The sequence below is a fragment of the Eumetopias jubatus genome, unplaced genomic scaffold (genome assembly GCF_037043125.1).
Source record: "Eumetopias jubatus isolate StellerSeaLion01/CBP00866 unplaced genomic scaffold, mEumJub1_p1.0 scaffold_3, whole genome shotgun sequence".
In the NCBI taxonomy this organism is placed as follows: domain Eukaryota; kingdom Metazoa; phylum Chordata; class Mammalia; order Carnivora; family Otariidae; genus Eumetopias; species Eumetopias jubatus.
In genome coordinates this window covers 112,756,331-112,766,034 of record NW_028274809.1, presented here as the reverse complement: position 1 = coordinate 112,766,034, position 9,704 = coordinate 112,756,331, and the positions used below count along the sequence as shown (strand labels likewise).

At 44.1% G+C, this 9,704-nt stretch overlaps 1 protein-coding gene across 3 annotated transcripts in view; it reads left to right on the top strand.

Moving 5' to 3' along the window:
- The first annotated feature begins 851 nt into the window (after positions 1 to 851).
- PLEKHB2 (pleckstrin homology domain containing B2) overlaps positions 852 to 9,704 on the top strand; it is a 70,133-nt gene continuing 61,280 nt past the window's right edge. For 2 of the 3 annotated variants that reach the window (XM_028093650.1, XM_028093649.2), the window contains exon 1: positions 852 to 965. The gene's annotated coding sequence lies outside the window, so the exon portion shown is untranslated. The remainder of the gene's footprint in view (positions 966 to 9,704) is intronic. The other variant, XM_028093648.2, reaches the window with a different exon arrangement.

The following is a 9,704-nucleotide window of genomic DNA, read 5'->3' as shown; positions in this document are numbered from 1 at the left end:
TGAGGAGTACTCGTGAGGTAGTTTGTGGAATATCCATCAATTAGGATCTGTCTGATGTTTTTCTCATGGTTAGATTGGGATTATAATTTTTTTGGGAGGAAGACCACAGGAAAAGTGACCTTTTCATTACATCATGTCAAGGGTAAATTATTATCAACATGACTTACCATGGCTGATGTCAACCTTGATCACACGGTTGAGTAGTGTTTGTCAGGTTTCTCCACTGTAAAGTTATTTTTCCCCTTCTCACACTCTTTGGAAGTAATTATGCAGATTCAGGGGTGCGTGGGTGGAGATTAATACCCCCTCTGGATTGGGTATGATTTATTAGAATTCCTCTATAAAAAAGACTTCTCTCTTCTCCCCATTAATTTAACCATTTACTTGCAAAAGAATGGACTCTACTATATTTGTTTTATACTCCAAGTTATAATCTAATACTACATAATTTATTTTGGTGCTCAAATTGTTCCAGATTTGGCCATGGGGAGCTCTTTCAGGTTGATTCCTGTGTCCTTCGACAGGCCTCCATGATTTTATTTTTTGAGCATTTTTTACTTCTGGAGCTGCACCAAGCTCCAGACTCCGGTTGTACTTTACCTGCCACAGCTCTAGAACCACTCATTTCTCTAAGCAGCCCTGGCTTCTTTTATTGGAGGATGGTATTTGGACAAAGACCAGAGTGCAAACGATTCCTTTTCAGTTGAAAATTTAAACCTCCTCTTAAGTATAGTTGAGGGTGCCTCAGGACCCTGCCCTCCCTCGTACGACGACCTCTGCTGCAGCCCCGGCAACTATTTCAGGCATGCCCCGCGCGGCCGAGCGCATGCGCGCCGGGGCGGTGTGACGTTGGACATCGGCCCGGACGCCGGCGTGAGGCAGTCGGAGCCGAGGAACCCCAGCGGCGTCCTTGCTCTCCAGTTCCTTGCTTCGGTGCTCCGCGGCGGCGGTTCGACAGTTCGCAGGTAAATGTGTCCGGGCGACGCCAGGCCCCCTTCTGCTCCCCATCCCCCAGAGTTGGTTTCTCTGGAGCCTCTCCTAGAGCCGCTTAGCCCCGCACCCCTCCGAGAAGATCCCCTCTCGACCCGCGTCCCGCCCCTCTCCGGCGTCGGTCCCGGTAGAGCCTCGGTTAGAGTCGCCCAGCTCCGCGCGCCCTCCCCTTCCCGGGTGTAGGTCCCTGCAGAACTTCCCGTACTGCCGCTCGGCCCCGAACCTCTCCGAGAGGACCCCCCCCCCATTCCAGCCCGCGGCCCGCCCCTCCCCGGCTTAGATCCCAGCCACCTCTAGCGCGGCCCACTCGGCGCCCATCTGAGGCGACCCCCCTCCCCCGGCCCTCCTCCTTTCTTCCCTTCCCGGTGTTGGCTCCACGAGAGCCTCCGCTAGAGCCCTCGAGCTCCGCGCGCCCTCCTCTTCCCCGGTGTTGGACCCTCCAGAGCCTTCCCTAGAGCCGCCCACCCCGCGCCGCTCGGAGCGGACCCCCTCGGCTTCGGCCAGGCTAGAGAGGCCCAGCTCCAAGCCGCTCTGGAGGCACTGTCCTCGGCCCGCGCCGCCTCCCCTCCCTGGTGCCGGGCCCTCCAGAGCAGCCTAGCCCCGCACCCCTCCGAGAGGACCCCCTCCTCCGGGTCAGCGTCCCTCCCGTCCCAGGGTCCTGTGGAGCCTCCTCTAGCGCCACCCACTCGGCGCCCCTCTGAGGCCATCCCCGACCCACGCCTCTTCTCCCCTCTCTGGTGTCGGCCTCTCCAGAGCCTCCCTTAGAGCCGCCCAGCCCCGCCCGAGCTCTCCTTCTGCTGCCCCCTTCCCGCAGGTGCTCCCTGCGAGCCCGCCACCTTTCCGCCCGCACGGGTCTCCCAGTGCCTGGTCTCTGCCCTTGCCCGCACCGAGATCGTGCTCTCCTTAGGAATCCGGAGCGGCATTGAGGCTGTGGACTCGCGAGTGCGCCCGGCCCCCCGCTTCGTTTCATTTACTCCTGGCTTTGTGGTGGTTAAGACTTTCGGTTGTACATTATCTTTTTTCACGTTTGATCCTTTCACTCAGCCAGATCAGGAACTCCGGACCCCACGGTTTTTATTTTGTGTCGCATAGAGTTTTTTGTTTTTATCTCAAATGTAGAGTAATTTACAAAGACGAGGCTTCATAAAAATGAACGAATAGTAAGTTCCTGTTTTTCAGGGTGGGTGGAGGGAATGAGGTGTGACGGTCATACTGTCAAGAAATCTAGAGGAACGTGGTTAATTCCCAACGCCATTGACTCCTGGCCCCTGAGAATCTTTTTTTTTTTTTTTTTTTTGAGTGCCTCTTCAGACTGGGACAGGGTGGAACCACTCACTGCCTGAGGCAGGAGTGTTTAAATTGAAAGGGAGGAAAGTTCCTGGGTCTCGTGGTCTTTGAGGAAACCATTGCGAGTGCAGGAAGTGAGTTGTCTGAAGTCACAAGGGGAATTAGGGCCTAAGCGGGGACTGTCCGCTGACATACGGCCGTCATTATTTGTCGAACAAATCAGTGACCAAAATATATGTGATTGTGCAACCGGGCTGTCTTAAGGGCCAGCTTGTACAAGGGAATGAGAATGCCTGGGGTTTGCTTTTTGCGTTAGTGATTTCTATACTTGACTCCTCCTGTCCCTCCCCAGCATACTGATCTCTGAGGGCAGGAATCCAAAATGTTGCAGGATGGTCTTGGCAGACAATACAGTGTTCAGTAAATGTTTACTAAAGGAGGCTGCGGAAAGGAACTCAGAACCTGACAGAGGTTCTTCACTAGCATATTTTTAATTGCGTTGGCACATTCTGTAGGCAATATTCCTAGTAATCTCAAGGACTGAATTTATGAAATATGTACACATTTTCTGTGTGTGTGTACATCATTCTATAGAATGAACAGATACCACTCTTGGTGTGATAGTCATATTATTCCTCTGGAAGATAGAGGGTTTTTCTGATTCCCTCTAGAAACTTTGCTATGCTTCCAAACTTGTCACCCTACATTAGTATTTGGTTTCTTTCTCCTTAAGTCTGCCTTTTTTCTTTCTTACTAGATGTCTGAAGAAATTAAAAATTATTAATGTATGTAACTATGAAAAACTGCAGAGAGTAAAATAAACTATTAAGCATGTTACAAAAAGTGGTTTAGTTATGATTTATTGATTGTATGTTTGCTTCTGAATTTGATCATGGGGACAGAGAGTTGAACTTTCTTGCCTGTCCAGTGTGTGCCCTTTGATGAGTGCTTGTATTAGGCTTGTTATCAAGAAATGGTTGCTACCTGGCAATGGCCAGTGCTACATATGAACTGACCTCTAAATGATGATGGGTCACCCAGTTCTTGTCCCCTGTATTTAGAGACACTTGGGAATTCTTGCTGCCTTTACAGTATCATTCTTTTTTTTTTAAGATTTTATTTAAAGATTTATTTATTTGAGAGAGAGAGAGAGAGAGAGAGAGTGTGTGTGTGTGTGTGTGTGTGTGTGTGTATGGTGAGGAAGGGCAGAGGAAGATAATCTTCAAGCAGACTGAGCTAAGTGCACAGCCCAAGGCGGGACTCAGTCTCACACCCCGTTAGATCATGACCTGAGCTGAAACCAAGAGTTGGTCGCTTAACTGACTGAGCCATCTAGGCACCCCTAAAGGTTTTACTTTTAAGTAATCTCTACACCCAACGTGGGGCACAAACTCGCAATATCAAGATCAAGAGTGTCATGCTCTACCGACGAAGCCAGCCAGGTGCCCCTAAATTATCATTTTTGAAGAACAGAGTTTTCCTCCCTTTAATAAGGTAGTAACTTTTACAGTTAAAAGTACAGAGAGGGCTAGCCAGAGGAACGAGGGTATTGTGAATGAGTCAGTTGTAGACAACCCTGAATTGCCGTTCTATAGCTGTTCTCTGTTTTGGAGTACCTCCTGTGGGGCTTTTTGGGCATATTGTCTCAGTTAATTCTCACACTAACCTTATGAGATAACTAGTAATGTCCTGTCGTATAGGTAAGAAAGTGAGGCTTGGGAGGTTTGGTATTGTGCTCAAATTCGTACCAGTTAGTAAAAGGTAGTAAAAGGAATCTGTTGCCAGATTCCAAAGGCAATATTCTTTCCACCTGTTAAATTGATCTCTTTTGGATTCAGTGTTATGTTTTGTTTTTAAACATTTATTTTATTTTAGAGAGAGAGTGAGCATGCACTCATGAAGGCAGGGAGGGCCGGAGGGAAAGGGAGAGAGAATGTCAAGCTGACTGCATGCTGAGTGCAAAGCCCCACATGGGCTCAATCTCATGACCCTGATGCGATCAGGACTTGAGCTGAAACCGAGTTGGGATGCTTAACCAACTGAGCCACCCAGGCACCCCGGATTTAGTATTTTTAAAATTTCAGTTCACATTTAAAATAATTTGAATTGCTGAATATGATTTATATTTGAAAAACTTCCTATAGGTTTACTGGCATGTGAGTAATGTGGGTATTTTTTTTTTAAAGATTTTATTTATTTATTTGAGAGAGAGGGAATGAGAGAGAGCATGAGAGGGAAGAGGGTCAGGGAGAGAAGCAGACTCCCCGCTGAGCAGGGAGCCCCATGTGGGACTCGCTCCCGGGACTCCAGGATCATGACCTGAGCCAAAGGCAGTCGCTTAACCAACTGAGCCACCCAGGCGCCCCAGTAATGTGGGTATTTTACAACTAGTTAGTTTGCTGGTGTTTTATTCTCTAGAGACCAACAGCAGGACTTTTATCTGATGAGTTTTAGTTTATGCAATAGATCTTGCTCCAGGATATAAATAGTGAAATGTTGAAATAAATTGTGAAGTGATGTGGAATTCAGCAAGGAAAGCAAATACTCCTTAAGAGATGGATTTGGTTATGTACTGGGAGGTCTTTTGTTTGTTTTTTGCTTTTACTTCTAGTGTATATGTGTTCAAATTTTGACCTTCAAGGGCATCTTAATTTATTAAATCTTCTAAGCCATTTGAGAAGCATCCTAATGTGCTTCTGTCTTCTGGAATGTTTTGGGCAAATTTTGTCAGGTGGCTAGTGAGGAAGTAATAGTGATAACAGTAATAATTGCTGTGTGAGCAGCTCCCATTTCTTGAGTTTTAGTAAATGTAAGGCACTATGCCAAACACATGTTATTTCACCCAATTTTCCAAATATCTGTCAAGTAGGTGTTGGCATTCTCATTGTATAGATCAAGAAACTAAGGCTTGGAAAAGTTAAGTAACTTGCCCAAGGTTATTTATTTACTTATTTATTTCCCAACCCCCACCCCTCTTGCCCAAGTTTATTTATAAGTCGGTGAGTCAGGATTTGAACATGGGTTATCTGCTTTTGTCTCTGCTGTTGGTGTCTTTTGTCTTTGTGATTTATGCCTTGTTTTCCCCTTAACTCATTTAAGTTCCATTTCAGTAGGGAACAGAGTTAATTGTTTGTGCTCCTTATAATCCATCATTAATATTGAAAAAAGCAAAGCAGTCACCAGCATGGGTGATCTTGACATTATCGGTATATCTTTTGTCTTGGATCCTCATTTTAATATTAATGTTGTGTGTTCTGTGAAAATAATTCTCCTGTGAACTTCAGTGTTTAGTGATAAGAAATACGGATTTTACATATCTATGTAGTATTTCTGTTTAACACAGAGGGAAAAATGAAAAGATGGGATGTTTAAAGTCTGCCTTTTTTTTGTTTGTTTTCCCCCCCTCTCAGCACTTTTTCCAGGTAATCTCAAGGCAGGGCAGGCTAGCAGGATCTGGGATCAGAAATTGGGCTAGGCTGATGAGTAGGGTACCTCTTTTAGGCAGTGGCATGTGAGTGCTCTGTAAGGCTGAGGGTAAGTAGGCTGAGTGATAGATAATGTCCCTTCCTCTGCTTTGTGGTCAGGATTCAGGAGCCTGGCAGGGTACAGACTCTAGATAGAAAGATGTACCTGCGGTCCAGTTCAGGTGAGGTGGGTCATTTAAAGAGCAGTTGATGGCAGCTGCTTATTTAAGGACTTGTTGCCCTCGGTGTATCTTATTTATGGGACCTTGGTGTATCTTATGTAGAGGGTCTGTATTGTGTTACATGTTGCTTATGGGTTGGGAGCCAGAGGCAAGGGTTCTCTTGCTTTAGAGGCTGAGACTAAGGCTGATGAGGCAATAAGCTTCATGTGGTGGTCATGATACCAAAGTGATGCCTGACAGAAGAGGCTATTAGCACAAAGCACAAAGGACACACATCTCTTTGTGGGGATAAAGAACTTATTTTCCTGCATTCAGATGAGGGCCCACCTTGCAGTCTCTGCTAAGATGGCAAAATGCCCTGGCTTTAGTCCCCCAAGAAGATGTGCTGTGAATGATATTGCCCAATTAGAGTGAAGATCTCACAAGGGGCTTTAGGAGGCTTTTATTATCATGGGGCTTTAATCTTTTCTTGGTTTCTTTTGACTTTTCTGGAGACTGGCTTGTAAGTGCCTGCTCAGCAAGTGCAAGTAACCAAACTCAATGTATTTCTGAGGGTGTGAGTCCAAGGTTTGTTTCCTGAACATCCTTCCCAGCAGCCTATACTGGTTCCAAGCCTATACCTCTAGTCTTCTCTACTGTGTAAGTTTTGTACACTGAGTCTTTAACTTAGAAGTCCAGACTTTTTGTTAAAAAAGAAATTGTAGCATCTTCGTAAACACAACAGATATCTCCTACTATTACCATAATAACGATTTGAATTATCTAGTGAGGAGAAGGCATACAAATCAAGGTGTTCCAACATTTTTTAAATCCCCCCACCCCCACCCCCAGTTGTGTGAAATCCGAACTCGTATTGTGTGTTTTCTCTAACACATTCCATACCAGCGTATTTGGTTTTACTCATCATTTTATACTTAGGATGCCTTTCATTCTCAGTTGGCTCTAATGAACTGTAATTATTGTTTTCAATTCGGCCATTCTCAGATGCCCTTCCTTCAGCTGGTTGGCTTCTTTATCCTTTCTAAAGGCATTCCTGAAAGCATCTTTGCTATTTGATAGTAGGCACATCTTGAGGCTTCCTGTCCCTAAATCGTAACCAGCTCGTTTTCAAGGAGCATTGACTCCTTTTAGAGAAGACCAGTATCAGAGATAAAAATCTGGACACAGGGGTACATGTGAGATTGTTCCACATAATGACTAAGGATAGGATGATACCAGATAAGAAGCTACTCGAGTCCACAGAAGAAATTACTCCTTTTCAAGAAGTCATGAGTTTCCAGGTGCCTGGGTGGATTAGATGGTTAAGCATCTGACTCTTGATCTCAGCTCAGGTCTCGATCTCAGGATCATGAGTTCAAACCCCATGTTGTGCTCTGAGACACTGGGCATGGAATCTACTTAAAAACAAAAACAAAAAAATCCACATGATTTTCTGCTGCTAATTCCAGTTTGTTTCTTTTGACCTTGTAATAATCTAATTTATTTTTTCTCTAATGGTTTTGAATTATTTTATATAGGCACACCAAAGATGATGATGTCCCCTTGATGTAGAAGCTTTTCTGTTTTTGTTTTTTTTTAACTTTTTAAATCTAAATTCAATTAAGTTAGCATGTAGTGTATTCGTTTCAGGGGTAGAATTTAGTGACTCATCAGATTCATATAATAGCCAGTGCTCCTCACATCAAGTGCCCTCCTTAATGCCCATCACCCAGTTACCCTATCCTCCTACCCACCTCCCCTCCAGCATCCCTCAGTTTGTTTCCTAGAGTTCCATGTCTCTTATGCTTTGGCTCCCTCTCTGTTTTTCTTTTCTTTTACCTCCCCTTGTCCTATGTTCATCTGTTTTGTTTCTTAAATTTCACATATGAGTGAAATCATATGGTATTTGTCTTTCTCTGACTTATTTTGCTTAGCATGATACCCAGTGACGTTCCATGGATGTTGTTGCAAATGGCAAGATTTCATTCTTTTTGATGGCTGAGTAATATTCCATTGTAGATATCTTCACACACACACACACACACACACACACACACACACACACACACACACTACATCTTCTTTATCCATTCAACTGTCAGCTCTTTCCTCAGTTTGGCTGAAGTGGACATTGCTGCTGTAAACATTGGGGTGCATGTACCCTTTTGAATCACTGTTTGTATCCTTTGGATAAATACCTAGTAGTGCAATTGCTGAGTTGTAGGATAGCTCTGTTTTTAACTTTTTGAGGAACCTCCATACTGTTTTCCAGAGTTGGCTACATCAGCTTGAATTCCCACCAACAGTGTAAGAGGGTTCCCCTTTCTCCACATCCTCACCAACATCTATTGTTTCCTGACTTGTTCATTTTAGCCATTCTGACTGGTGTGAGGTGGTATCTCATTGTGGTTTTGATTTGTATTTCCCTGATGCCAGGTGATTTTGAGCATTTTTTCATGTGTCTGTTAGCCATTTGTGTGTGTTATCTTTGGAGAAGTGTCTGTTCATGTCTTCTGCCCATTTCTTGACTGGATTTGTTGTTTTTTGGGTGTTGAGTTAGATAAGTTCATAGATTTTGGATACTAGCCCTTTATCTGATAGGTCATTTGCAAATACCTTCTCTCAGGATATGGGTTGCCTTTTAGTTTTGTTGATTGTTTCCTTTGCTGTGCAAAAGCTTTTTATCCTGATGAAGTCCCAATACTTTTTTTTTTAAAGATTTTGTTTATTTATTTAGAAAGAGAGCAAGCCTGAGCTCTCATGCACCAGCATGAGCAGGGAGGGGCAGAGGGAGAGGGAGAAAGAATCTGAAGACTCTGCCCTAAGTGTGGAGCCGACATGGGGCTCAATCCCTGAACCTCTAGATCATGACCTCAGCTGAAACCAAGGGTCAGACGCTTAACTGACTGAGCCCCCCAGATGCCCCACAATAGTTTATTTTTGCTTTGGATTCCCTGGCCTTTGGCGACCTGTCTAGCAAGAAGTTGCTGCAGCCGAGGTCAAAGAGGTTGCTGCCTGTGTTCTCCTCTCGGATTTTGATGGATTACTGTCTCACATTTAGGTCTTTCATCCATTTTGAGTCTATTTTTATGTGTGGAGTAAGGAAATGGTCCAGTTTCATTCTTCTGCATGTGGCTATCCAATTTTCCCAACACCATTTGTTGAAGAGACTGTCTTTCCATTGGACATTCTTTAATGCTTTGTCAAAGACTAGTTGACTGTAGAGTTTAGGGACCATTTCTGGGTTTTCTGTTCTGTTCCATTGAGCTATGTGTTCGTTTTTGTGCCAGTACCATACTGTTTTGATGATTACAGCTTTGTAATACAGCTTGAAGTTCAGAGTTGTGATGCCTCCAGCTTTGGTTTTCTTTTTCAGGATTGCTTTAGGTATTTGGGGTCTTTTATGGTTCCATATAAATTTTAGGATTGTTTGTTCCAACTCTGTGAAAGATGCTGATGGTATTTTGATAGGGATTGCTTTGGGCTGTATAGACATTTTAACAATATTTGTTATATTTGTTCTTCCAATCCATGAGTGTGGAATGTTTTTCCATTTCTTTGTGTCTTCCTCAATTTCTTTCATAAGTGTTGAATAGTTTTCAGAGTACAGATCTTTTACCTCTTTGGTTAGTTTTATTCCTAGGTATCTTACGGTTTTTGGTGTAATTTAGTGGGATTGATTCTTTTAATTTCTCTTTTTTCTGCTTCATTGTTAGTGTATAGAAGTGCAACTGACATCTCTGTGTTGGTTTTATATCCTGACACTTTGCTGGATTTCTGTATCTGTTCTAGCAATTTTTGG